Raw genomic sequence first — 26,078 nt, 5'->3', positions numbered from 1 at the left:
ATGTGTCTGGCAAGCCGCAGAGAGAATCATTCCACAGGTATGGTTTAGACTAAACATTTTCTATGGTCCCTTTTCACTCCGTGACTCTATGAAGTTTATAAACAGAACATTTCCCAGGGATGGGCACAAGTTTGTTGATATTTAAGCCCTAACTCAAGCTATTGGGAAAACTTTCTCTGACTTTGGACCTAAAGATACTATCATTATTAGGCTTACATCCCCAAAAAGATGAAAGCAAGAAGTAAATGAGCCAAATGTACAGATATGTGTGTGTTTATATATGTGTGTATATATATATATATATATATACATCACAATATATACTGTAATACAGCCTTCTTTTATATGTGAAGGCATGTACACACACATGTATGTATGAGATTGCACACGTGTGCGATGTATATGTGTATACATATACACATATATGTTGTACACATATGTATAAATGCATTGCATGTGTATAGGTGTGTGTAGCTATATATATATATTTGTGTACATATATGCATGTGTATAATGTCTTCCTGATGTCTTAGGAAGTAACAGTTTCTCCCTCTTTGGAGCAGGCTGGATGGCTGGCTACTAGTTGGATATGCATCAGAGAGGATTTTTTTCAGCTAGGTTGGATGAACTGGCTGTTGGGGTCCCTTCTGACTTAAGATTCTGTGATTTTGGAATGTGAGGCTTTGACTAAATAAAACTGGCTTCCCACAAAGAATCAGCCTAAGGCAGCACCATTTCTCGGTAACCCTCCACCGATTACAGCTATTGCCTCACTGACCCTTCTGAAAACGCTTCCTTCCCCCAGCATATGGCAGAAACTTTTTGGTTTTTTGGCAGATCTCTCTGATTCTCTTGAAGTTCCCTTACTCACAGGCTCGAAGGGTTATAGGATCAATACTGGATGGGACTTAGAAGACATCACTTCAAACTCATTTCATAGATGAGGAAACTGAGCCCTCTGAGAAGGAAAATGACATACCCAAGTCAGACAAATTATAAGCAGGAGAATTGTCGCTTGAATTAAGGTCCTCTGACTCTAGATCCTTTCCTCTTTCCACTATTCCAGGGACTCTTAGACTTTTTTTGCATGTAACATAAACCCCTTTGGCAATCTGGTGGAAAGTAGAATAGTATTTTAAATGCATTAAATAAAACACATAAGATTAAAGGAAAACAAAGGTTAGGGAAATACATATATTTCCCAATCCAAGTTCACAGACCATTTAATAGCTAATGCTGGATGCTGGATACCTAGGAGTCTTGTGGGCCTCAGATGAAGAATCCCTGCATTATACCATAATTATGTCTCCTGCCTTGTTTCTTTCTTCTCAGTTTTTTCCTGTACAAGCCTTTCCAATAAATGTCCAATGTAGAGACCACATATGATGTTGTAATAGTAATAATAACAATAGATGGCATTTATATAGTGCTTTAATGGTTAACAAAGCATTGTAGAAATACTATCTGTTTATCCTGACAATAATCCTCGTAGCTAGGTGCTATTATCATCCCCATTGTTGTTGTTGTTGTTCAGTTGTGTCCAATTCTGTGATACCATACACTTTGTCCATGGGTCTTTTTTTAATTTTTTGACAAAGATACTGGTGCAGTTTGCCATTTCCATGTCCCCATTTTACAGATAAGGAAACTAATGCAGAAAGAGAATAAGTGACTCACCCAGAGCCATAACTAGTAATTGTCTTAGACCAGATTTGAACTCAGGTCTTCCTAATTCCGGCTCCAGTACTCTATCCACGGTGCTACTTAGTCAACTTTATGTAAAAAATAGAAGAAGCCTTAGAATTGGCAAAGACCCACCAGAACCGGAAGGAACCTTAGAATCACAGAATCTATAATGTCAGAATGAGAAGAAGCCTTAGAGAATACCCTAATCTAGTTTTATGAACGAGGAAGCTGAGACTCAGAAAAAGGAAATAATTTCCCCAAGGTCACACAGAAAGCTCATGACACCTACTCTCCCATCTGGATGTTTTTGCCTTTAATACCTTCTTTCTAAGTGCTAATATTTGAAAAGGTAGACTCAGGCTTTGACATTTCCAAAATTGCCACTGTGTTGGCTCGTATGTGTCACAGCACACCAATGCTCATCCCATAGAATTATTAACCAAAGTTACAAGTTTCCTTTGGCCATAAAATTTAACAAGTTGGACTTTGCTCATAAAAATTCAACTTTGAAGTATTCCCATAGTGTGGTAAGCCTCAGATTTCTGCACTGGCTTTCAAACTGTTCTTAGATCTCAGGGATTACTGAGAAGTCTGGGAACCCCTTGCCTTCAACTTGTCAGTATTCCAAAAAATCAATTGAACCTTAGGTGGACGTAATTATGGGAAAAGATGATCCTCTTCCCTATATATTACTCTTCTTTAAAGAACATCAGTGACTCTCTTCTTTTTTTTCTTTTTTTTGGGGGGGAGAGGGGGCAATGAGGGTTAAGTGACTTGCCCAGGGTCACAGAGCTAGCAAGTGTCAAGTGTCTGATACCAGATTTGAATTCAGGTCCTCCTGAATCCAGGGCTGGTGCTTTATCTGCTTCCCCACCTCGCTGCTCTAAGTGATTCTCTTAAGAATAAACATCTACCTCCCCAACCCCATTTCATCCATTCTTCTCTATTTCTTAATTCACATGTCTCTGCTCCATCTCACCTTATCCTTATAACTCCCTTTGGCAAAGTATGGTGTCATGGAAAGAACTCTGGAATCTAGTGGGAGAAAACATTTGAATTCCAAGTCCAGCTTTGCCCTTATTAGACATGTAACCTTGGATCTAGTCTTCCTTATTCTGCACTTCAGTTTTTCCATATATAAAGCAGAGGGGAATAATTGCTTCCTTGTCTTCCTCACTGGGCTGTTGTAAGGAAATTCCTTCTTTGCATACAGTAAGGCTCTTTAGAAGTGGGACCCATTTTATTACTACTAAGACCTCCCCATGACTTTGTCTATACTCCTAAAGTAAAATGTGAAATTGTATCCTTTAAGAGGCTTTCTTGACAACTTCCCTCCCCCCGCAAATGCTCATTAGGCTCAGAGGGAAGCTGTCCAGAACATTACAAAGCCTATATGATAGAAAACATTTATTAGATGAAAAGTGAAAATACATGCCATATTGTGGGTCTGATGAAAAAAAGCTAACCCATGTTACTCAGTAGGTTCTTACCAACACATGGTAATGAATGTGTTTAAACAAGCAGATTCCCCCAGGGTAGGAGCAAGGACAGGAGAAACCATTACTTCCCTCTTCTAGGAAGAGTGGGGCTCACACCCACTCAGCCTTTGTCATTTAAGGAGACTGTGTTTCTGTATTTACCATAGCAACCCCTCAGGCATTTCATAATCATCTCAGAACACCAGTCTCGCCTATACTTTTCCATATGCTCTCTTGAAGAAAATTTAAATTAACAAAAAAGAAAACCAACCTCAAGGTCTTAGAATGATGGATAATGAAGGAGGCTCAGGAGCTGACAGCAGGAAGCCCTTGTAGTTCTTCCTCTTTTAACCATTCCAATGGTCATTTTTGGTGACCTTTATGTTTATTCTTGCACCCACTCAGCAAGGGAATGAATCTCAACAGGATCTGGCATAGATCAGAATCATGGTTTGGGTGTCTGTCTCTGTCCAGTGTTCCATGTTCTTGAACTTTGCTCATATGTCTGTCTCCTCTGACAAATATCAGGCAACAGTCTGCATTGTGAGTAAAAACAGACTCTGGAAGAAAAATTGAAGGATTTAGAATTGGAAGGAACCTTAGAAATCATCTACTCCAACTTCCTCATTTTATAAATATGGAAACTGAGGCCAGAGAGGTCACAATGCCCTTTACATGGCAGGCATTTAATAAGTGCTTATTGAATTGAATTGTTACTTTCTCAAGGTCACACAGGTAGTAAGCTGGATTTGAAACCATGTCCCTCTCCTTCAGATCCAGACACTAGCACATGTATGCTTAGTAACTCTAGGAATTTAAGAATCAAAGAGCTGCTGATCCAAGACAGTTTCAAAGGACTCATGATGCAAAATCTTCTCTATCTCCAGAAAGAGAATTGATGAATTCTTAGTGCAGATTAAAGTATATTTTTTTTTCACCTTGTTTTTCATGCTTTTTTTGCAACATGCCTAACATGGAAATATTTTTTTCATGATTTAACGTGTATAATTGATATCATATTACTTGTCGTCTTACTATGCGAGGGAGAAATGGGAGGGATAAAAGGAATTCTGAATTATTTTTTCAAATAAATAAATCATAGTTTATTTTTAAAAAAGAATCTTGGAGTTGAAAGGTACTCTAGAGAGCATCTAGTACAACTTCTTATCCAATACAGGAACCTGCTTTTACCAATTCAGGACCTCTTTGAAAACCTCAAGTGATGCGAGGAGCTCACCACCTTCTGAGTTCTACTGTTCTGAATACTGGGCAATTCTTCCTTAGATTGAACTGATATTTATCTTGTTGCTTCCAAACATTAATCCTACTTCTGCCCTCTGGCTAGGCTACATAGAATATGTCCCATGGGTTATCAAAAGGCTGTCCTAATTCTAAAAAGTACAGTTCTTCTTGGGAGCCCTGGGGGGAGGAGAGGGGAAAGAGGCAGAAGGCCACCCAACTGGCTGAGATGGTTGTGGAGGTCAGGCTGAGGCTAGAAACAGTATGGGTACCATCTGTTTTTGTGGTTACTTTGAGGTTCTCTCAATTTGTGTAAAATGTTACAAGGATGACCAGAGCCTAATTCTAATTCCATCTGTCCTAGCACAAACCCACAAGTTAAAAAAATAAATTTCTTGAGCTTTGGGGTTTAAGGGGACTTGAAAATCACAGAAGATTAGAGCTAGAAGAGATATTTGAATAATAGGATTTTGAATTAGAGCCACTCATTCAATCAACAATATATTAAGGACCTACCACTTGCCAGACACTGTGCTAGGTGCTAGGGTTAGAAAGACACAAATAAATCAGTCTACACCATCAAAGAGTTTACAGTCTTTTAGGGGACAGCAAGTACACATAACAGAGTAGCCATTGCATAAGTATGTACAAAATAAATGCAAATTAACTTGCCAGGAAAGCACTAGCAGTTGGGGCGGGGGGGTCAGAAAAGGCCTCATGTAGGAGGTGTGATCTGAGCTAAATTTTGAAGGAAACTATAGCTAAGAGGCAGAGGTGAGGAAGGAGTGTATTCAAGGAATGGGGGACAGCTTGGGAAAAGACACAGAGACAGGAGTTACAATGCTATGTGTGAGGAAAAGGAAGACAAGCTTAGCTAGCCATGGAGTTAGTGAAGGGGAATAATATAGAGTAAACCTGGAATGATGAGTGAGAGACAGATCATGAAGGGGCTTAAACGCTGAAGTTGGGAGTTTGTATTTCATTCCAGAGGTGATAGTCAAGGAAGTATATTGAGCAGGGAAAGAATGGGGTCAGACTTGTGCTTTATGAATGAATATGATGTTGGCAGCTTAGTGGAAAATCTAGTTGAGAAAAGAAGCAGAATAACCAGTTAGAAAGCTATTAGACAGGGCAGCTAGGTGGCACAGTGGATAGAGCACCGATCCTGGATTCAGGAGGATGTGAGTTCAAATACGGCCTCAAATACTTGACACTTATTAGCTGTGTGACCCTGGGCAAGTCACTTAACTCCAATTGTCTCTCCAAAAAAAAAAAAAAAGAAAGAAAGAAAAGAAAACTATTAGAATGGTGGAAAAAAGCATTTATTAAACACTTACTATGAGCTAAGCACTTTGCCAAGCACTTAGAGTGGTCTATGCAATTGCCTGACCTAGGGTGGTAGTCATGCAAATGGAGATAAGTGACTTTATTGTTGTTCAGCCATTTTTCAGTCATGTCTAATTCTTCATAACCTCATTTTAGGTTTTCTTGGCAGAAATACTTGAGGGATTTGCCATTTCCTTTTCCAACTCATTTTACAGATGAGAAAACTGAGGCAAACAAGGTTAAGTGACTTGTGTCTGAGGTAAAATTTGAATTCAGGAAGATGAGTCTTCCTGACTCTAGGCCTGGTGTTTTATCCACTGAGCAAGAAGGGATTGTAGAGATCATCTAATCTGTCCCATTAATTGTAGAGATTTTAAAAGAAAGAAGGAAGGAAGGGAGGGAGGAAAGGAGGGAGGGAGGAAAGAAGGAAGGAAGGAAGGAAGAAAGAAAGAAAGAAAGAAAGAAAGAAAGAAAGAAAGAAAGAAAGAAAGAAAGAAAGAAAGAAAGAAAGAAAGAAAGAGGAAAAATAGAGGCTCCAAAGCATAAAGGGATTTGCCCAGCTTTATATGGGTAGTTAGAACTGGAATTTAAATCCAGGGATTTGACTCCAAATGCAGTTGTTTCTACTTCACTGGTCTCCCTCCAAAGAATAGTTAAGCACCTTTCCACCAATTTAAATGTTCCCCATTATTGAAAGGCCACCTCAGTTCCTAACTATCTCTCCCCCCCATTCTATAAAGTCTCCCCCCAAACTATTCTGAACTACAGCTACCTTCCCTGCTCTGAGGTCCCCCAGCATGTAACTTCTTATTCATAGAGCCCTTATTAGACATATCATAGGATGACAGATTTTGAGCTGGAACAACTACAGAAACCATCCATTTCAACCCCTTTGTTTTATAGATGAGGAAATTGAGGCTCAGAGAGGACTCAGAGACTTGTCCAAGGTTGCATAAAAGACCTAAGTATCATGCTTATCACAAAATTGACATTTGATAAATGCTGGATGGGGATGTTGATCGTGACAAAATAGACAAATATGTGTGTATATATATACATATATACATGTACATATATATATATATATACATACATATATATATATATATATGCTTGAATGAACCTAGTCATTTCATGTCTATGGGCCTCAGTTTCTCCTCTTGTGAAATGGGTATAACTACTTCAGCCTACTGCCCTCTGAGTACCACTGTAAGGCTCAAACAAGATGATAAATTCTGAAAGTGCTTTGAAAGGTTTAAAGGACCATGTAAGGAATTCATTTATGGCTTTCCATGAAATACCATGTTTTGGAATTTCAATTTAATCCTCCACAAGGACCTGGTAAAGGTAACCCACCAAGGTGCCAACACCACAAAAGGATCTTTTCTTCTCTGGGGCTATCCTGACTCACTGTCTGCAGAAGTTCTCTGCAGGAGTACTAGATCATTGGAATCCATATCCGTGAGCTGCTTGGAGTGCAAATTCCAAAGGGATGCAGTAAAACTGGGGAAAATCCAGCTCATTAAAAACTGACAACCTTTGGATCAGTCCAACTTGCCTTTGGCTCCACGCCAGCTCAGAGATCCCGACTGGCTGGGAAAGCTTGACAAGAGTTTTGGAGGTAACAGTATCACCCTCATTGCTCAAGGGCAATTGTGAAAATGGAGAGATTCAGGGAGGATCAGCATTTCCTGGGAAACAAACCACTTCCAAAGAAGCTCCAATCAGGAGGGAGATGAAGAATAGTTGAACTAACGTTCTGCTGCTGATTAGAATAAACATAAAATGTTTAAGAAGAGTCTTTCCAAATATCAGCCAGTTATCATTGCAAACAGTCCTGAGGAGGGAGTGTGGTACTTTGTTGACCTGATGTCAGCCACATAATCAAAGTGGGGAATCAGTTTCTATACAAAGACAGCTCAGTGGCATACTGAATAGCACACTGGACCTAGAGTCAAGAAGAACTGAGTTCAAATTACAGCCTCAGAAACTTACTAGCTATGTGATTGTGGACAAGTCACTTCATCTCAGTTTGGGGACTTCAGTTTTAGCAACTGTAAAAGATGAATAATCATAGTACCTATCTCTCAGAGTTGTAGTGAGGAGCAAATTAGATAATATTTGTAAAACACTTAGCACAATGGCTGATACAGAGTAGATAACTTAATAAATACTTGTTCTTTCCTTCCTTCACTCTTTCCTTCCCTTCATTCTTTAATTTACTTCCTTCCTTTCTTTGTTCTTTCCTGACTGCATTCATTCTTTCTTATACATTATCTATAGATATTAGGATCATAGATTTATAACTGAAAAGTACCTTAGAAGTCATTGAGTTACAGATGTGTTACAGATGAAAAAAACTGAGGCCCAAAGAAGTTAAGAGACTTCCCCAAGGACAGTAAGTGGCAGAGTTAGATATCTTTTCATTACACCATGTTGCTTGTCAAAAGATTAATATTCTGCAGACCTGGTCTGGCCTGGCCTGGCCTCACAATGGGGAAAGATCTCACAGGTCTTGGCAAACAGAAAACCAAGAGATTCCAGTGTCCTAAGAGCTTTAAAAGAACTCTTGGCCAAAAAACATAAGAATAGAAAAGACAATTTCTTACATTGGAAAGAATCCTGGAAGTTAAGTATAAGGATTTGAATTCAAGTTTCAACTCTGTCCCTTACTACCTATGTGAACCAAGACACTTTTCCTCAAAGAGACTCTTTTTTGGGGGTGGAGCCAAGATGGCAAAGGAAAGTCAGTGACTGGCCTGAGCTCTCCCTAAGACCCCTCCAAACAGCAGCAGAACTCACAAAAATACAGGGTGAAATAATTTTCTAAACAAAGACAACTTAGAAGGTCTTCAGAAAAAGTCTGTCCCACCTGGGTGAGAGAGAAGAGTAGTCGAAAACAGGCTGTGCCAGCACAGACCCAGCCCCAGAAAACCAGGAACAGGCCAGGAGCCACTGAATCAGTAGCAGCAGGAGCAGCTGCTTCTGAAACTCATTCCACAGAGGGTAACAGGGTTGAACAATTAGCCAGAAGGAGATTATAGGGGTATTTTTGCTAGAACTGAGGCAGACCTCTGTTGTTTTGCCCATACTTGGATCCAGATCACAATCCTAGGTGGCAGTCCCTGGGCAGGGAAGAGAACTAGCACACCAGAGCTTGTGGCCACAGTGGATCTGGAAGCTCCTCACAGTTCCAGGGAAGAAAAGCAAGCTTGTGGTCACTTGCAAACCAGAGCACAAGCCAGGAGAGTAGTAAACACACCTCTCCTTAAATCACACCACCTTGGAAGAACTGAAAACTTATAAATCCCTAGAAGTATCTCTGAAAACAGCTGCACAAAACTCCTGAAGCTTGGGACAGTTCGCCCTCCACCCTGGAAGCATTGCCCCACTTTAACAAAGAGTTAAAAGTCAAGAAATTGGCTAGGAAAATGAGTAAACAGAAAAAAAAATGCTAACTGTGGAAAGTTTCTATGGTGACAAGGAAGATCAAAATACACCCTCAGAAGAAGATAACAAAGTCAAAGCTCCTACATCCAAAGCTTCAGAGGAAAATATGAATTGGTCTCAGACCATAGAAGGGCTCAAAAAGGACTTTGAAAATAAAGTAAGAGAAGTAGAGGAAAAAAATAGAAAGAGAAGTGAGAGTGATATAAGAAAAAAAATCATGAAAAAAAAATCAACAGCTTAGTAAAGGAAAGACAAATACTGAAGAAAATAACACCTTAAAGACAGACTAGGCTAAATGGTAAAAGAGGTACAAAAATCCAATAAGAAAAAGGATGCCTTGAAAAGCCAAGTTGGTTAAATGGAAAAGGAGGTACAAAAGCTCACTGAAGAAAATAACTCCTTAAAAATTAGGATTGAATAAATGGAAGCTAATGACTTTTTGAGAAATCAAGAAACAGTAAAACAAAGCCAAAATAATGAAAAAATAGGAGGCAATGTGAAATATCCCATTGGAAAAACAACTGAGCTGGAAAATAGATATCAGGAGAGATAATTTGAAAATTATTGGACAACCTGACAGCCATGACCAAAAAAAGACCTATACATCACCTTCCAAGAAATTGTTGAAGAAAATTGCCCTGATATTCTAGAACCAGAAGGTAAAATAAAAATTGAAATAATCCACTGATCACCTCCTGAAAGGGATCCCAAAATGAAAACTCCCAGGAATATTATAGCCAACTTCCTGAGCTTCCAGGTCAAGGAGAAAATATTGCAAGCAGCCAGAAAGAAACAATTCAAGTATTGTGTAGCCATGATAATAAATTAAAGGATCAGAGGGCTTGGAATATGATATTCCACAAGGCAAAACGAACTTGGATTACAACCAAGAAGTACCTACCCAGCAAAACTGAATGTAATACTTCAAGGAAGAAAAATGGGCATTCAATGAAAGAGAGGACTTTTAGACATTCTTGATGAAAAAACTGAAGCTGAATAGAAAATTTGACTTTCCAATACAAGAACCCAGAGAAGCATATAAAGATAAATAGGAAAAAGAAATCATAAGGGATTTTGAATTGTTAAACTATTTACATTCTTACATAGGAAGATAATACTTGTAACTCTTAAGAACTTTCTCATTATTCAGGCAGTTGGATGGAGATATATAGACAGAGGGTACAGGTGTGAGTTGAATATGAAGGAATGATATCTTTATAAAATAAAATGAAGGGGATGAGAGAGGAAAACACTGGAAGAAATGGAAAGGGAGAGATAGAATGGGTTAAATTATCTCACATAAAAGAAGCAAGAAAAGACTTATACAGTGGAAGGGAAGATTGGGGGGGGGTGCAGGGGAGTGAGTGAATCTTACTCTCAACAGAATTGGCTCAAAGAGGCAATAACATACATACTCAATTGGATATATAAATCTATATTACCCTACAGGATAGTAGGAGGGGAGAGGATAAATGATCAAAAGGTATGAACAGTTTTCAGATGAAATAATCAAAATTATCTGTAGCTATATAAAAATGCTCTAACTCACTACTGATTAGAAAGATGCAAGTCAAAACAATTCTGGAGTACTACCTCATACCTGTTGGATTGGATAATAGGATGGCAAGGGAAAATGACAAATGTTTTAGGGGATATGGGGGAAATGAGACATTAATGCACTGTTGATGGACCTGCAAACTGATTCAACCATTCTTTAGAACAATTTGGAGCTATGGTGAAGAGGTTATAAAACCATGCATACTCTTTGATCTAACAATACCACTATTAGTCCATATCCAAAAAGAGATTTAAAAAATACAATAAGGACCTATATGTACAAAAATTATTTATAGCAACTATTTTCTTGTGACACAGAATTTGAAATTGAGGGATGCCCATCAATTGGGGAATGGCTGAACAAATTGTGGTATGTGATTATGATGGAATACTATTGTGCTATAAGAGATCATGAGCAGAATGCTCTCAAAAAAAATCTGGAAAGACTTATATGAGCCGATGCAAAGTAAAACGTACTGTGTACAAAATAACAGCGATATTGTAAGATGATCAACTGTGATTGACTTGGCTATTCTCAATAATACAATGATCCAAGACAACTCTAAAGAACTTAAGATGAAAAATACTATCCATCCCCAAAGAAAGAACTGATTATGTCTGAATACAGATTGAAGCATAATTTTTTATTCTGTTTTTCATGAATTTTTTTGTCTGTTTTCTTTCACAACCTAATATGGAAATGTTTTGCATGACTATACAAGTATAACTTAAATTGAATTGCTTGCCTTCTTAAACAAGGGGGATGGTGAGAAGGGAGGAAGCAAAATTAGGAACACAAATTTTTTTAATGGATGTTAAAATTGTTTTTACATGTAATTGGGGAAAAATAAAATCCTAAATAAACCCTCCCAAAAAAAGCTTCAGGAAAATTTTTAAAAAGAGAGCCTCTGTTTAGCCTTTAAATTATAGGGGTATGACTTCCTGCATGAAATACATTCTCTATTTTGTGATTGCTGGCTTTCTTCGCCTTCTCATATTCTAGTATTCTACATTCCTAAGTCTATAGAAATAGGATTAAAACATAGGGTCAGGATCATGTACCCTTGTAGTCTAGGATTCTAGGAGGCACCAAAGGTTGACTTGTAGGATGGCCTGATTGTCCTCTGTTGGATCAACTTCCTTAGGCTAAGGTTAAACTCACAAATTTTGTTCACCTGGAATGAATAGTCTAGACTCTCAGATAGACTAAATTTAAACTATTCCAGAGAATTGCTTATCCTCTTCTTAAAAGCTTCTTAGAAAGGAGATTCCATAGCCTCCCTTGGCAGAACATTTAAGCATTTTAAAGCACTTGGATTTGAAAATAAACAGAAAATAACTTCAAAGACACTCAGAAGCAAATATTCAACAATATGACTTTAACAGTTCAAAAAAATTATAGGGAAGTGACAGATTTGAAACAAACTGAAGTATTATGATGTTAGGAGAGAAAAAGAATTCAATCCTTTAATCTCTTTGGGCCTCAATTTCCCCATCTGTAAAATGAGGGAGTTGGAATAGATGATCTTTAAGGTCATTCGCTAATTCTAAAGCCTAATGGTTTTCATTCAACTTAAAGAATGTGCACATGAAATCCCTCCACAGCAGCCCTGAGAAATGTATCCTACACATGAAGACTTCTTGTGATGGTGAATTCACTGCATCCTGAAGCATCCTCTTCTACTGGATAACTGTGATTGATAGTGAGTCCCTTTTTGTATTGAGCTAAAATGTGCTTCTACTCATTGGCCTTACTTCTGCCTTCTGGGACCAAAGAGCTATATAGAGTCATATAAACATGCTCTAAGTCACTATTGATCAAAGAAATTCAAATTAAAATAACCTTGAGGTCCCACCTCACACCTATCAGAGAGGCTAATATAATAAAAAAGGAAAATGATGGATATTTGAGGGGATGTGGAAAAACTGGGATGTTAATCTATTGTTGTTGTGAAGTGATCCAACCATTCTAGAGGGCAATTTGGAACTATGCCCAAAAGACTATAAAGCTGCATACCCCTTGATCCAGCAATACCACTGCTAGGTTTTATATCCCAAAGACATCCAAAAAAGATAAAATTACTTATTTGTACAAAAATATTTATAGCAGCTCTTTTCATGGTGAAGGAATGTCCATCCAATGGGGAATGGCTAAACATGTTATGTTATATAAGAAATGACAAGCCATATTATTTCAGAAAAACCTGGAAAGACTTACATGAACTGATGTAAGTGAACAGAATCAGGAGAATGTTGCACATGATAACAACAATATTGCTTGATGAAGAACTGTGAATGATTTAGGTATTCTCAGCAATATAATAATCTAAGACAATCCCAAAGGACTAGTGATGAAGCATATTATCTACCTCTTGAGAAATAACTGATATTTATTGATTACAGACTGAAACATGCAATTTTCACTTTCTTTCATTTTTTTTTCTTTTATTGAAGTCTTCTTATGCAAAATGACTAGTGTGGAAATGTTTTACATAATTGCACATGTATAACCTATATCTGCTTGCTTACTATCTCAGGAAGGAGGAAGGGGGAGGAGGGAAGGGAGAATTTGGAACCCAAAACTTTAAACAAAAATGTTTATTTTTAAAAAGTGATGGGAGGGACAAAGAGACGGGATTCATTGGGAAATGTAGGTAAAATAAAAGGAGAAATATCAATAAAATTTATTTTTAGAAAAAATATCTTATCATATTTGACTCCTTGTTCCAAATTATCTTGGTATTATTATGTAATACAGAATTCTCTCTTCTAGCTTGTTAGCTCTCCTTCCTAATTTTAACGAATCAGCCAATTTGATAAGCATGTCTTCCTTACCTTCATCCAAACCATTGATGAAAATATAATATAGAACATTAGAACCATAGAAAAACAGGATTTCAGAACTGAAGGAGACTCCAGAAGTTGTCTATCCCAACCCCTTCATGATATGGTGCCCATAAGACAAAAAAAAAAATTTAGAGATTAGTAGATATAGGTAGTCATCTGGATTTTGCCACTTGGTTCCACTATAATCTTGGAAAACTGATTTGCCTTCATGCTCTTATATACAAAATGAGTTGATTGGACTAGTTAGGGTCTAAGATGTCACCTAACTATAAACATTCCATTTTCTATAATTCTAAAGCTCCATTCAGTTTTGATATTCTATGGTTAGGAAACAGCCAAGTATACAGGGGATTTTGTATTCAGAGCAAAAGCAAATCCTACGTCTCTTGTGTACTCCATGAATGACCATGAGCAAGTCATTTAGACTCCCTCACTCTGTCCTCTCATCTATAAACTGATTGGCTGGACCTCATAAAGGCCTCTCAGGCCCATTCTATATCTCTCTATATTCTCATTCCAAGTGCTCAAAAGCCATCTGTTCAATAATTTATTTTTTATCCTTTTTGCCTATGTGTTGCTATTAAGTTAGCAGGTCTCCAATTTTTGTAATCTGCCAATTTTCCTCTTGATTATCAAGCAAATGTTTACTAGTTTTTCATTATTTTGACATCTTGCCCATTCTCCACATCTTCTCAAAGGTAACAATGATCATATCTACATGCACTCTGTTCCTGGTCAGGTGACCTAACCTCATTGAAAACACCAAGGTGTTCTTTGAAAATCTCTTCACTATCTTCATCAGCTTTTTGCAAATTCTAAAATGACAAAGTAGCTTCACCTGCAGTTCTTGTTGCTTCCAGTTCAAAAGTTAAAGCCCTTTTGGTCAGGTTGGCAGCTCCCCAGGAAAATATGTTCCTCTGAATCCTCAAGGGAAGCATTCTGCCACTAGCCAAGAGCCCTTTGTTTCCATATCTTAAAGCATTTTCTTGTTCTTTTAAACCATCAATGTTACCAGCCACTGGCTTCCCATCTTGAGAGCCAGCTTGGAGCAATAGACTTGTTATCAGAAATGACCAGACTCTGATTGTGGTTGTGCAAACTGGAATTTACCCATTAACATCTCTGAGGTTCACTTTCCTGAATTGTAAAAGTAATTAATGCCTATATCTTCTATCTAACAAGGTTGTTATAAATGTGGGATTTTGTTATTATTGCCTACTTCCTTATTATCCAAAGTCAGAACCTTCATCTGAGAAAAGCAATTGAATCTACATTATGTGTCCACCAAGTCTCCTAGTTCCTTCTTGAGGACTTTCGGGAAAGCAGACATTCAAGCCAAGATTCTTCTGAAGGAGTCATTACTTCCCACACACATTGATAGGAATAAGTTTTGCAGGAAAGGCAGTGTGACATAGTAGATAGATAACCAGTTTCAGAGCCCAAGGAGACTTGGAGTCAAGTCTCATCTCTGATGCATACTGACTGCATGACCCTAAGCAAGTCAACTTTTCAGTGCTCTCTAGGCAACTTTTCAAGGTCATAGGTTGCAGAGAAGGTGCTGACCTACTTTGGTGGGGTGTGCCATCATCCCTGAAGTTCTCTTTCCAAGTGAAATCAAAGGTCCAAGTCCTACCCTGTTGGGTAGTATTTTGTGCATTTGGAATAATATGAAAGAAAGAATTTTTAAAAAACACCATTTATCAAGCACTTACTCTGGGCTAGGCACTCTGCTAAGCACCAGGGATACAAATAGTACAAGAAAGTGAGCATTTCCCTGTTCTTAGGGGGCTAATATTCTAATGGAGGAAATAAAACACATGGAGGAGTGATGGTCAAGGAAAGGAATTTTGGATTAGGTTGTCACAAGCATGGTAATTGCTATTCCTTTCCAAAACGAGTGATACTGTTGATGTGATCACTGTGCCTAAAGCAAGATGTGGAAGTCATTTACACATAACATACATACACTCCACTGAAGTCTTTCTTCTATGCATCATGATAGCATAGGGGTGACCCTGCACTATGTCAGCAAAACTTAAGCCTTGACAGAGCCAAAGGTCCTACTACATTGGAAAGGTTTCAAGTATTAGTGTTCAGGAAGACTAAGCATCATCTAAGGAATAGTGTTGCTCATTGGAGAGAGGCTCATTCCTAGAAAGCTGGCCAACTACTAATGGATTCTTTGGCCACAGAAACTCATTAAATTGACAATTAAAGGACAGATGGGGTGTTCTCTGCATCAGTGGTGGGAGGACCCAAATCAGTGAAATCAAAAAACTTCTGAAGTCTTTTTTTTTAATTGCATGTATACTCAGAAGAAGACCAAGGCACAATATTGAGATGGCAACAAACATATTATGTGCAGAAAATTTGAGGTAATTGGATATTTAATTTGGATAAGTGAAGACTCATTGAAGCCTGATAGTTGTCTTTAAGTATGTTAATACTGTTATAGAGAAGAAGCTGTTATGTGGAAATAAAATTAAATTTATCTTGCATAGTTCTAGAAAGTAGAAGTAGGATTTAACCAATTTAAATCAACAGATACTAAGAACATGCTATATGCAAATCACTGTCATGTGCTAGAGATAACAAAGATAAGAAATAAAATATTAGTATCTTGCTTTATAAAGTACCTTAAGGTGTGCAATTAAAATATATTCTTATTTTACCCTTATCTCATAGCACTGATGCCTTCTATCACAATCTCCTCCTTCACTCCACTCTCACATAAAGAGATGGCCCTCCTCGCCAAGGCAAACTCCCATTACCTCTTACTAGGACATAGGATCCCATTGTATCCTATCTCCTCCAATAGATTGTCCCTTCTGTCATCCACCTCACTGACTTATCTTCAATCTCTTCTTTCTACTGTTTCCTTCCCTATTGCCTACAAATATGTCCATGTCTCTCTCAAGCTCAAGAAAACTCGCCATCACAGCTAAGTATTGTCTTATATCTCTTATGTTTCCCTTCTCATTTCTCCCTTCTGGCTTCCCTAGATTCTTTCAAATGCCAACTAAAATGTTATCTGCTAGAAGAATCCTTTCCCACTCCCTCTTAACTCTAGTGCCTTCCCCCATTAATTATTTTCTATATGTCTTGTATATAGCTTGTCTATATATTTGTTTATTGTCTCCCTCATTATAATGTGAGCTCCTTGAGGATGGGCAAAGTCTTTTGTATTTCTTTCTGGCCCTAGTACTTAGCACAGTGACTAGAGCATAGTAAATACTTATTGGTTGATTTATTGTTACCAACTTGGAAGAAGTTTAGTTCATAACCCCAAGGATCTATATCTATGAGTTTAAATCCATGATTGCATAGGTAGTGGAAATGCCCAGGTGAGAAAACTACCTCCACCAATGCCTATTGCATTTTCTCTGCAATTTAGAGACTTGAAGAGATGTCTATGAGCCAGAAAGTTAATGTGCTATTAGGTGGGAACTTATCAGGATAGGAAAAGTCATCAAGATTCTGCTATGCCATAGGATATGTTGCAGCTTTTAGGGACAGCCCTACTCCTTGTCGTGGCAAAGATCCCTGAAGAGAGAGAGAAGTACTTTGGGAACAATACTCCTTGTAATTACTCTTCACCAATAAGGAGAATCTTATGCAAATAGACTATGAGTTGAGGGTTACATTCATATACCCTTTATTAGATGGTAAGTTCCTTGAGGGCAGGGGCTTTGTTGTTTTCCATTTGGAAACACCAGCCTCTAATAGTGGATTGAACCCAGTAGGCATTTAGTAAATGTTTATTGAACTGAATTGAAAATAAGTCTCCCATCTCTCTTCTAAATTTAGCATGAGCTTCCTTGAGGGAGATGTTCATTTTTCCAAATAAGTGTTCTTCTCCTGCAATTCCATGAATAGAGTTACAGAAATGGAAGGATATATAGGAAACAAATAGATTGAAGTCAGCTTCATGTCTTGACTAGTGATGGCTAGAGATATTGCAATTTCATGATTGGTACATTCTCTTCCCCACCCTTCTTGATCAGCTTCAAAGACATTTCATGACTATATTACATAAGCCAAGCTCACATCCTTGGAATTTTGCTATAGTATCTGCTTAGAACCCTCAAGTTATCAAAGAAAGCATGCATCCTTCATATGGCATGTCAGGATTGAAAATACCCTTATTGTAATCCATGTGCTATAAAATAACAGGATAAGAGAGAAGGGGAATTACAATGGGCAAATTGCTCAAGAACCTCATGGAATAATAATGGCAATAGTTCACACTTCTATAGCCCTTTAAGACTTAGGAAATGTTTCTTCACAACCACCCTAGGAGTTAGGAATCCCAAATCTAATTGTCTACATTCTACAGGTGAGAAGAACAGGTTAGAGGATTGAAGTAACTCACCCAGGGTCACTAAGCTCTTAAAAATAAGAGCCTAGACCCCACCCCAGGTCTACTGCCTCCAAGTCAGTGGTTCTTAACTAATTTTTTCTGTCTTAGAACTCTTTGGCCATCTGGCTAAACCTATGAACCCCTTTTCAGATTAATGTTTTAAATATATAATATAAAATGCATTGGTCTACAAGGGAAAATAATTATATAAATATAATAATTGAAATATTTTTAAATAAGTTACCAAAATCCAGGTTAAGATGCTCTAAATCTAGAGCTCTTTTCACCATACACTTATGCCCCTCATGCATTTAATAAATGTTAATTCAATTCACAGGAAACTTAAGAGTTAATTTCAATAATGGACAGTTGGGTAATAATCTTATTTCCAGGAAGAATTGTAACTAATAATTTTAAAGTTTGGAATTATAGTGGTAAGAGGTTTGGGAAGGAGGAGGTGGCAAGCACCACAAAATGTACTCAGGGCAAATACAAATTCATTTGAGGTGGAATTGTGATTTGGAGAGAGACCTCAGGGCTCAAGATGTAAGGCCTTAACATGGTACGAAACCAAGGCATAGGACATCATTGTCAGAAAGGAGTAGAAGGTTAAAAAAAAGTAGCCTTTAGCCAAGAAAGATTCCACTTGAGGTGCAGCCATCATTATCCATTTTTTTTTTACTTACTGTCTTGTTCAGTTGTTTCTACCTACTAAGGAGTACAGATGTTGTCATCACTTTCTAAATTTCAGACCCCTATGCCAAATGTCTGATTGTCCCACTTTGGTGAAAGTAATGAAGAGCCGAGAAGATTTTGAAGTGACTAGCAAAGAATAATATTTTATCTTTCTGCCATTGACAAATAAATACTAAATCTGAAAAAAAAATTAGATTGGTCTTAGTTTTACAATAGAATGTAAAAGGACTAGAAGAGTATCTCTCCACTTTCCAGAATGAAGTTTAAAAAAACAGTGAAAAGGGACCTGAGGATGCACACAGGAATTTGACTTGTCTCAGGAAGTTGGAAGTTAGAAATATGCAGCATAAATGGGGAAAAGCAGGACCACTGGACACTTGAAGCTATGTAATAGCTATGAAACTCATACTATAGACGGGAGAGCTAGACCCTTTGAGGGAGGAGTAGGTCCTTGTGGTCAAACTAATGTTAATAAGAATCCAAAACTGATGTCATATGCTAACCAGCAAGGGCCTGAGGAAGAAAAGAGTTTGACCCGTTGATAACTCCCTGCTGAGGGGTACTGAATCAGGAGTTTGTCAAAATGACATTAACAGTACAGAGAGAATGGAAAATATTCTAGTACTTGTTCAAATCTGATGACTTCTATTGTTTCTTGTTGTTCAGTCATGTCCCACTTTTTGTGACCCCATTTAGAGTTTTCTTGGCAAAGATTTTGGAGTGGTTTGCCATTTCCCTCTCTAGCTCATTTTATAGGTGAGGGAACTGAGGCAAACAGGATTAAGTGACTTGTCCACAGTCAGTCACAAAGCTAGGAAGTGTCTAAGACCAGATTTGAACTCAGTCTTGGTTCTCTATCCACTGACCCTTCTAGCTGATGCCTGATGACTTCTAGCAAATAATTAACATGGGCACAAATGATACTCTTGGAAGAAATGTTAAAAAAAAAGAAGAAAGAAAAAAAAGAAAAAATGTAGAAAACATTACCAAGAATTATTCAGTTATAGCCAAGAACAGAAGACTTTAAGTGCACAGGTGTTGTTTTCATCATTGCTTTTAATTAAATATAAAGGCTTAAGAAGAAAAAAGCAACTGTGGAAAGTGGAAAATGTGGTTTAAAATGATTTGAAGATGGGCATGGACATTATTGGAAGATAGGTACGCTAATAGACTGTTGCTAGAGCTGAGAATTGATCTGTTCATTCTAAAAAGCAATTTGGAATTAGGCTAAGCAAGTGACTAAAATGTGTATAGCCTTTGATGAGAGATCCTACTGGTAGGGACAAAGCCCAAGGAGATCAAAGATAGAAAAAAAGATCATAGATACAGCAAAATATTCAAAAGAGCACTTTTGTAGTGGCAAAGAACTGAAATAAGATGAATGTCCATTAAATGGGGAATGCCTAAACAAACTACAATTCATTAATATAATTGAATATGACTACAATGCAAAAATTTATGAATGTGAAGACTGAATAGAAGCAGAGCAAGATATAAAGATTATGCCAAATGAAGAAAGCACGCATGGAAAATGATATATACAATGACTAAAATAGTGTAAATGGAAAGAACAAAACAAAACTGAATGTTGTGTAATTATGATGACCAATCTCAGCTCTTTAAAAAAAAAGATATGAAAAGGCACTTTACCTTTTGGCAGAAATGAGGAATTATAGGTATGGAATAAATATATCTACTCTCATAATGAATTGATGTGTGGGCTGGTCTTCTTTATAGGGGGTGATTCTGTGGATAGGGTAAGAAGAATGATATATTCGGAAATGAAGGCAATATAAAAACAAAATAATATTCTTACATGTAGAAAAATTTGGGAGGATGGATTTGAAAAGGATTTAGAAGAAAAAATAAATGGCCTAAAATTCTAAAGGATAAGTGTCTGGAGGGTAGAAAATGCTTAAGAATAAAACTCAAAAGACAAATAAAAGATCTTGATAAGGAGGGGGAAAGAGGTAGTTGCCTAAGAAATGAAGGCAAATATATAGGGGACTCACTAAGCAACTCAATTTATTTTTTTATCTCTTTAGAATTTTATTTTCCAAAATATATGTAAAAACAAATTTTGACATCATATTTTTAAAAATCTTTGTGTTCAAACTTCTCTTCCTACCTCCCTTCCCATTGATGTAGGAAGCAAAAAAGCGTTAATAGAAAAATATAAGACCCAAGCTCTAATACAGATATTAGCTCTAAAAGGGAGTCAGATCCCAGTTAATGGATAACTTATGTTATGTTCTCATACCCATAGTGATCAACATCCATAATGGACCAGAACAGGTCAGGTTAAAATAACAATAAAGGAAAAAGACAACCTATAGAAATTCTAATGAAAAATGATTACATTTTGAAACTAGCCATGGGAATCAGAAAGAGACATGCGCAGAAAAGACCAGATTTGTCCTCAGATTCACCTTATGATGTGTAAACCCCCAAAAAACACCTCCACTGAAAAAGGTACCCACCTCGGGGGTTGGCTTAGGACCCCAGGAACTCCAAATTAGAATAAGCCCTCCCCTGAAACACCCCTAGGTGGAGAATATTATAATGAGTAGGACAGGCCCTCCCCTGTACCTCCCCAAGGTGGAGATTATTGTAATGAGACTGATAATCAATTGATCCATATTAGAAATATAACTGTCTTTCCTTTCCTTATTGGAGAGATACCTTTCCACTATTCTGGTTCTCTCCCTGTGGTCACCCACAGTATTGCAATAAAACCTGGGAAACTGAGTCACTGAGTCTTATAATTCTTTTGGGACAACTCACTACTAATTTAACCCCAAATTCCAACCCACATCGCCACCCCCACCCCCAAGAACTCAAGCAATTAAATGTAAGTTACACATGAGTAGTCATGGAAAACATCCCTACATTAGCTAGGTTGTGAGAGAAAACAGTTAAAAAACCAAAACTTCAAATTAAAAAACTGTCAAAGAAAAAAAATGTGTTTCAATCTGTTTTCAGATACCATCAGTTCTTTCTCTGTAGAAGGATTGCGATTTTCATAAGTCCTTCCGGGTTATATTGGATCATTGCCTTGCTGAAAATAATTTCATGCTTCCCAGGAGATAATCTTACACTATTGCTGTTATTTTGTATACAGTATATTTCACTCTGCTTCAGTTCATGTAAGTCTTTCCAGGCTTTTCTGATAGCATCCTGTTCATTATAACTTTTATATAGTACCTTAAACTTGACAAAGAATTTTCTTCACAATAGCCCAGCAAAGTAAGTACCATATATTTTGCCATTATAGTCAATCATCATAACTATTCCCCTCTAACCTATTCCCTTCCCCTGATATTTACTCTATTTTCTAACTTACTTTACCCTATTCCTCCTCAAAAGTCTTTTACTTCTGACTGTCTCCTCCCCTATTCTGCCATTCCTTCTTTCACCCTTCCTTCCTTATCCTCTTCCCTTCCTACTTCCCTGTAGGGTTAAATAGATTACTCCTCCCAATTGAGTGTGTATGCTATTCCCTCCTTGAGCCCACTCTGATGGGATTAAGGTCTTTGAGCTAATTCTGTGTTCTAAATTTTATTTCTTACCTCCCTCCTCAACCCTCCCTATAAAATTAAACAATTCAATATGTAATATGTGCAGTTATGCAGAACATCTTCATCTTCCTCAAAAATGTTTTGCTTTTTATTGCTCTTTCCTCCAATCTGCCCTTCCCTCCTTCCCCTCCCATTTTCCCTCAGGGCAAAAATACATTACTATACACTCTTGAGTATGTATGTTATTCCCTCTTTGAGCCAATTCCGATGATAGTAAGGTTCACTCAATCTCCTATTCCTTCCCCCTCTTCCCCTCTCCTCCATGAGCTTTTTCCTTGTTTCCCTTACATAAACTACCTCTCCCCAGTCCACCTCTCTCCTTCCCCCTCCCCCAGTCCCAACCCTTAACCCTATTTTAAAGATGTCATCATGGGTTACCTAGGTGGCACAGTGAACAAAGCATCAGCCCTGGACCCAGGAGGCCCCGATCCCACATCTAGTCCTAGACATGACACCCCACCCTGTCAAAGAACAAGGATAAACAAAAAAAATGCTTTACAGATATCATCCCTTCATATTCAGATCAGACTTGTGCCCTCTGTGTATCCCTTATTGAAAAATGTCTTATGAGTTCAAAGTATTATTTTCCCATGTAGGAATGTAAATAGTTTAATCTTTTAATATCCCTCATGAATTCTTTTTCCTGTTTACCTTTTTATGCTTCTACAGGGTCTTCAAATTTTCTGTTCATTAAATGAACCTTAAAGGTTTTTTCATCCCAAATGCCTGAAAGTCCTCTTTTTCATTGAATTCCCATTTTTTCCACTGAGAGATTATAATCAGTTTTGCTGGGTATGTGATTCTTGGCTGTAGTCCCAGTTGCTTGGCCCTCTGCAGTATCATATTCTATGCCCTCCAGTCCTTTAATGTAGATGCTGCTAGGTCTTGTTTTATCCTTATTGTAGCTCCACAGTATTTTAATTCCTTTTTTCTAGCAGTTTGAAATATTTTTCTCCTTGACCTGGGAGCTCTAGAATTTGGCTATAATATCTCCAGAGGTTTTCCTTTTGGGATCTCTTTCAAGAGGTGACTGGTGGATTCTTTCAATTTCTATTTTACCTTCTGCTACTAGAATATCAGGGCAAATTTCCCTGACAATTTCTTGGAAGATGCTTTCTAAACTCTTATTTTGGTCATGGTTTTCAGGTAGTCCAATGATTTTCAAATTATCTCTCCTGGATCTATTGTCCAGATCAGCTGTTTTTCTAAGGAGAAATTTCATATTGCCCTCTATTTTTTTATTCATTTGCATTTCCTTTACTGTGTCTTGGTTTCTCATAAAGTCACTAGCTTCCATTTGTTCAATCATAGTTCTTAGGCAATAATTTTCTTCAGAGAGCTTTTGTATCTCCTTTTCCATTTGGATTTTCTAGCTGTTGACTTTTATCTCATGACTCTTCTATATTATTCTCATTTCTCTTTTCCATTCTTTCTTCTACCTTTCTAAATCTTTCTTCTATCTCTCCTATTTCTCTTCAAAGTCCCATTTGAGCACTTCCATGGCCTGAGACCAATTCATATTTTTCTTGGAAGCTTAGGATGTAGGGGCCTTGAGGTTGCTATCCTCTTCTGAAGGTACACCTCAATCATCCTTGTAGCCAAAGAAACTTTCTATTGTTCTCAACTTTCTTTGCTTGCTCATCTTGCCATTTTTTACTTGACTTTAAACTCCCTCTTACAGTGGGGCCCTATTTCCAAGCTACACTGTCCCAAGCTTCAGAGGGTCCCAGGTGTTTTTTTTTTATTTGAGTGAGGGGAGGTTTTTCTCTCACCTGGTCTGTTCTCTGATCTGAAGATAATCTCAAGCCATTTACTAGTTTACCAGCCAGCAGAGTGCTGTGGTGGTTCTTAGCTTTGACGAGTTGGACTCTGCTAGCAGCCCAGTATGGCCTCCTTTATTCTGGAAAATAATCTCAGCCCATCTTTTTATGGGTTTTGCCACTCCAGGGCTTGTTTTATTGTTGTTTTGGGGGTCATTGTGTCAGGAGCTCTGTGCATTTAATGTCTTTCCTCTGCCATCTTGGCTATGAAGCAACTCAATGTAAAAGACAGATAATAAAAGAACATGGTGGTGGTGTTTTTCAGTTATGTCGGACTCTCTATGATCCCTTTTGAGGTTTTCTTGGCAAAGACACAGGAGTGGTTTGCCATTGCCTTCTCCATATCCTTTTTCAGATGAGAAACTGAGGCAAACAAGGGTTAAGTGACTTGCCCAGGGTCAGTCACACAGCGAGAAAGTATCTGAGGTCAAATCTGAACTCAGGAAGATGAGTCTTTCTAGTTTCAAGATCAGTGCTCTATCTACTGCAACACCTAGCTGGTCTAAAAGAAAGGATACAGAAGATAAACACAAGAATATGGTGACTTGAAAAGAAATCTTCTCTGTGCAGGATGAGAGTCACTCAGAATGAGTCTCCTGTGTCTGTTTTTCATCCAATAGCATCAAGCACATTATTTAATCCTGTGGCTGGGACAAGCTGGTCAAGGTCTTGAACTTGGCCAACTGCAAACAGAAGACAAACCACATTGGTTACACAGCCTACCAAAACACAGTTACAGTTTCTCCTGATGGCTTTCTCTGTGCCTCTAGAGGCAAGGAAGCTCACTGAGGGTAAGCACCTCTATACTCTAGAGGATGGTGACATAATCAATGCCCTTTGCTTCAGCCCCAACTTTTACTAGCTCTGTGCTGCCACTGGGCCCAACATTAAAATCTGGGACCTAGGGGGTCAAATCATTGTGGATGAGCTTAAGCAAAAAGTGATCAGCACCAGCAGCAAGGCTGAATCTCCCTTTTGCACTTCCTTAGCCTGGTCTGCTGATGATCACACTCTATTTGCTGGATACACAGACAACCTAGCATGGGTATGGCAAGTGACCATTGGCACCCAATAAAAGGGTCGACCATAACTCAGATTTTGTAATAAAGACCTTAATTTCTGCCTTTAGGGAAAAAAAAGAAAAGAAAATACAGTGTCAAGGTCAAAAGCTCAAAATGCGTTGAGAAAGGCAAGGAATGGTAAGTTTAATAAAAAAAATTTTATATATTTTTTTTAAACTAAATTGGAGAGCATAGAAGAATCTAACAAGGAATCAGACTGCTGCTCCAGGCTGATGTCATAATGACAACAGATGAGAGAAGGAAGAAATATTCTATTCTGGTTCTGTTTTCTCCACTAAGAAGAATAAACTTTAGACTGGAAATCACAAAATAAAAATGACCAATAGGGAAATAAAACCCAAGATAAGGAGAGAGCTCATCTGGTAAAACTTCTCTATTAGAAAAACAATATGATGAAATGCAAAGTGTGTTGGTTTGGGAGTCAAAAGTCCTGAATGGGAGTTTATCTCTCCAGCTTTCTAGCTTTAGGATCCTGGGCACATTACAAATCTTCTCTAAACCTCAGTTTGTTTCTCTGAAAGATGGGGTTACTAACCTTGGCACCAACTACCTTATGAAGAAAGACATTTGTAAATCAGAGAGCACTATAGAAATATCAACCATTACTGTTTTTTTCTATGAATAACAAAGCAGTTTTATAACCATTGGTTCACTCTCAATGTGCTAAACACCTCAGGTTCATGCTGAATTGAAAGGTGAGCTTGTCCCAAGAGGCAAAAGACACCTGAGATCTTCCTTTAACACTAATATGCTGGTCCTGAAAAACTCGCTTCCCTCTCTGACCATGTGTTGTTGTCATTAAGTCGTTTTTCAGTCATGTCCAATTCTCTGTGACACCATTTGCAGTTTTCTTGGCACAGATACTGGAGTGGTTTGCCATTTCTTTCTCCAGTGCATTTTATAGAGGAGGAAGTGAGACAAAACAAAGTGACTTACCCTTGGTCACAGGACCAAGACTA

At 37.8% G+C, this 26,078-nt stretch overlaps 1 pseudogene; it reads left to right on the top strand.

Annotated features, from left to right (window-relative positions):
- LOC122738758 lies at positions 1–25,112 on the top strand (annotated as a pseudogene).
- Positions 25,113–26,078: the final 966 nt, after the last annotated feature.

The sequence above is a fragment of the Dromiciops gliroides genome, chromosome 2, assembly GCF_019393635.1.
Source record: "Dromiciops gliroides isolate mDroGli1 chromosome 2, mDroGli1.pri, whole genome shotgun sequence".
NCBI lineage: Eukaryota > Metazoa > Chordata > Mammalia > Microbiotheria > Microbiotheriidae > Dromiciops > Dromiciops gliroides.
This window is presented reverse-complemented; position numbering and strand designations above follow the sequence as displayed.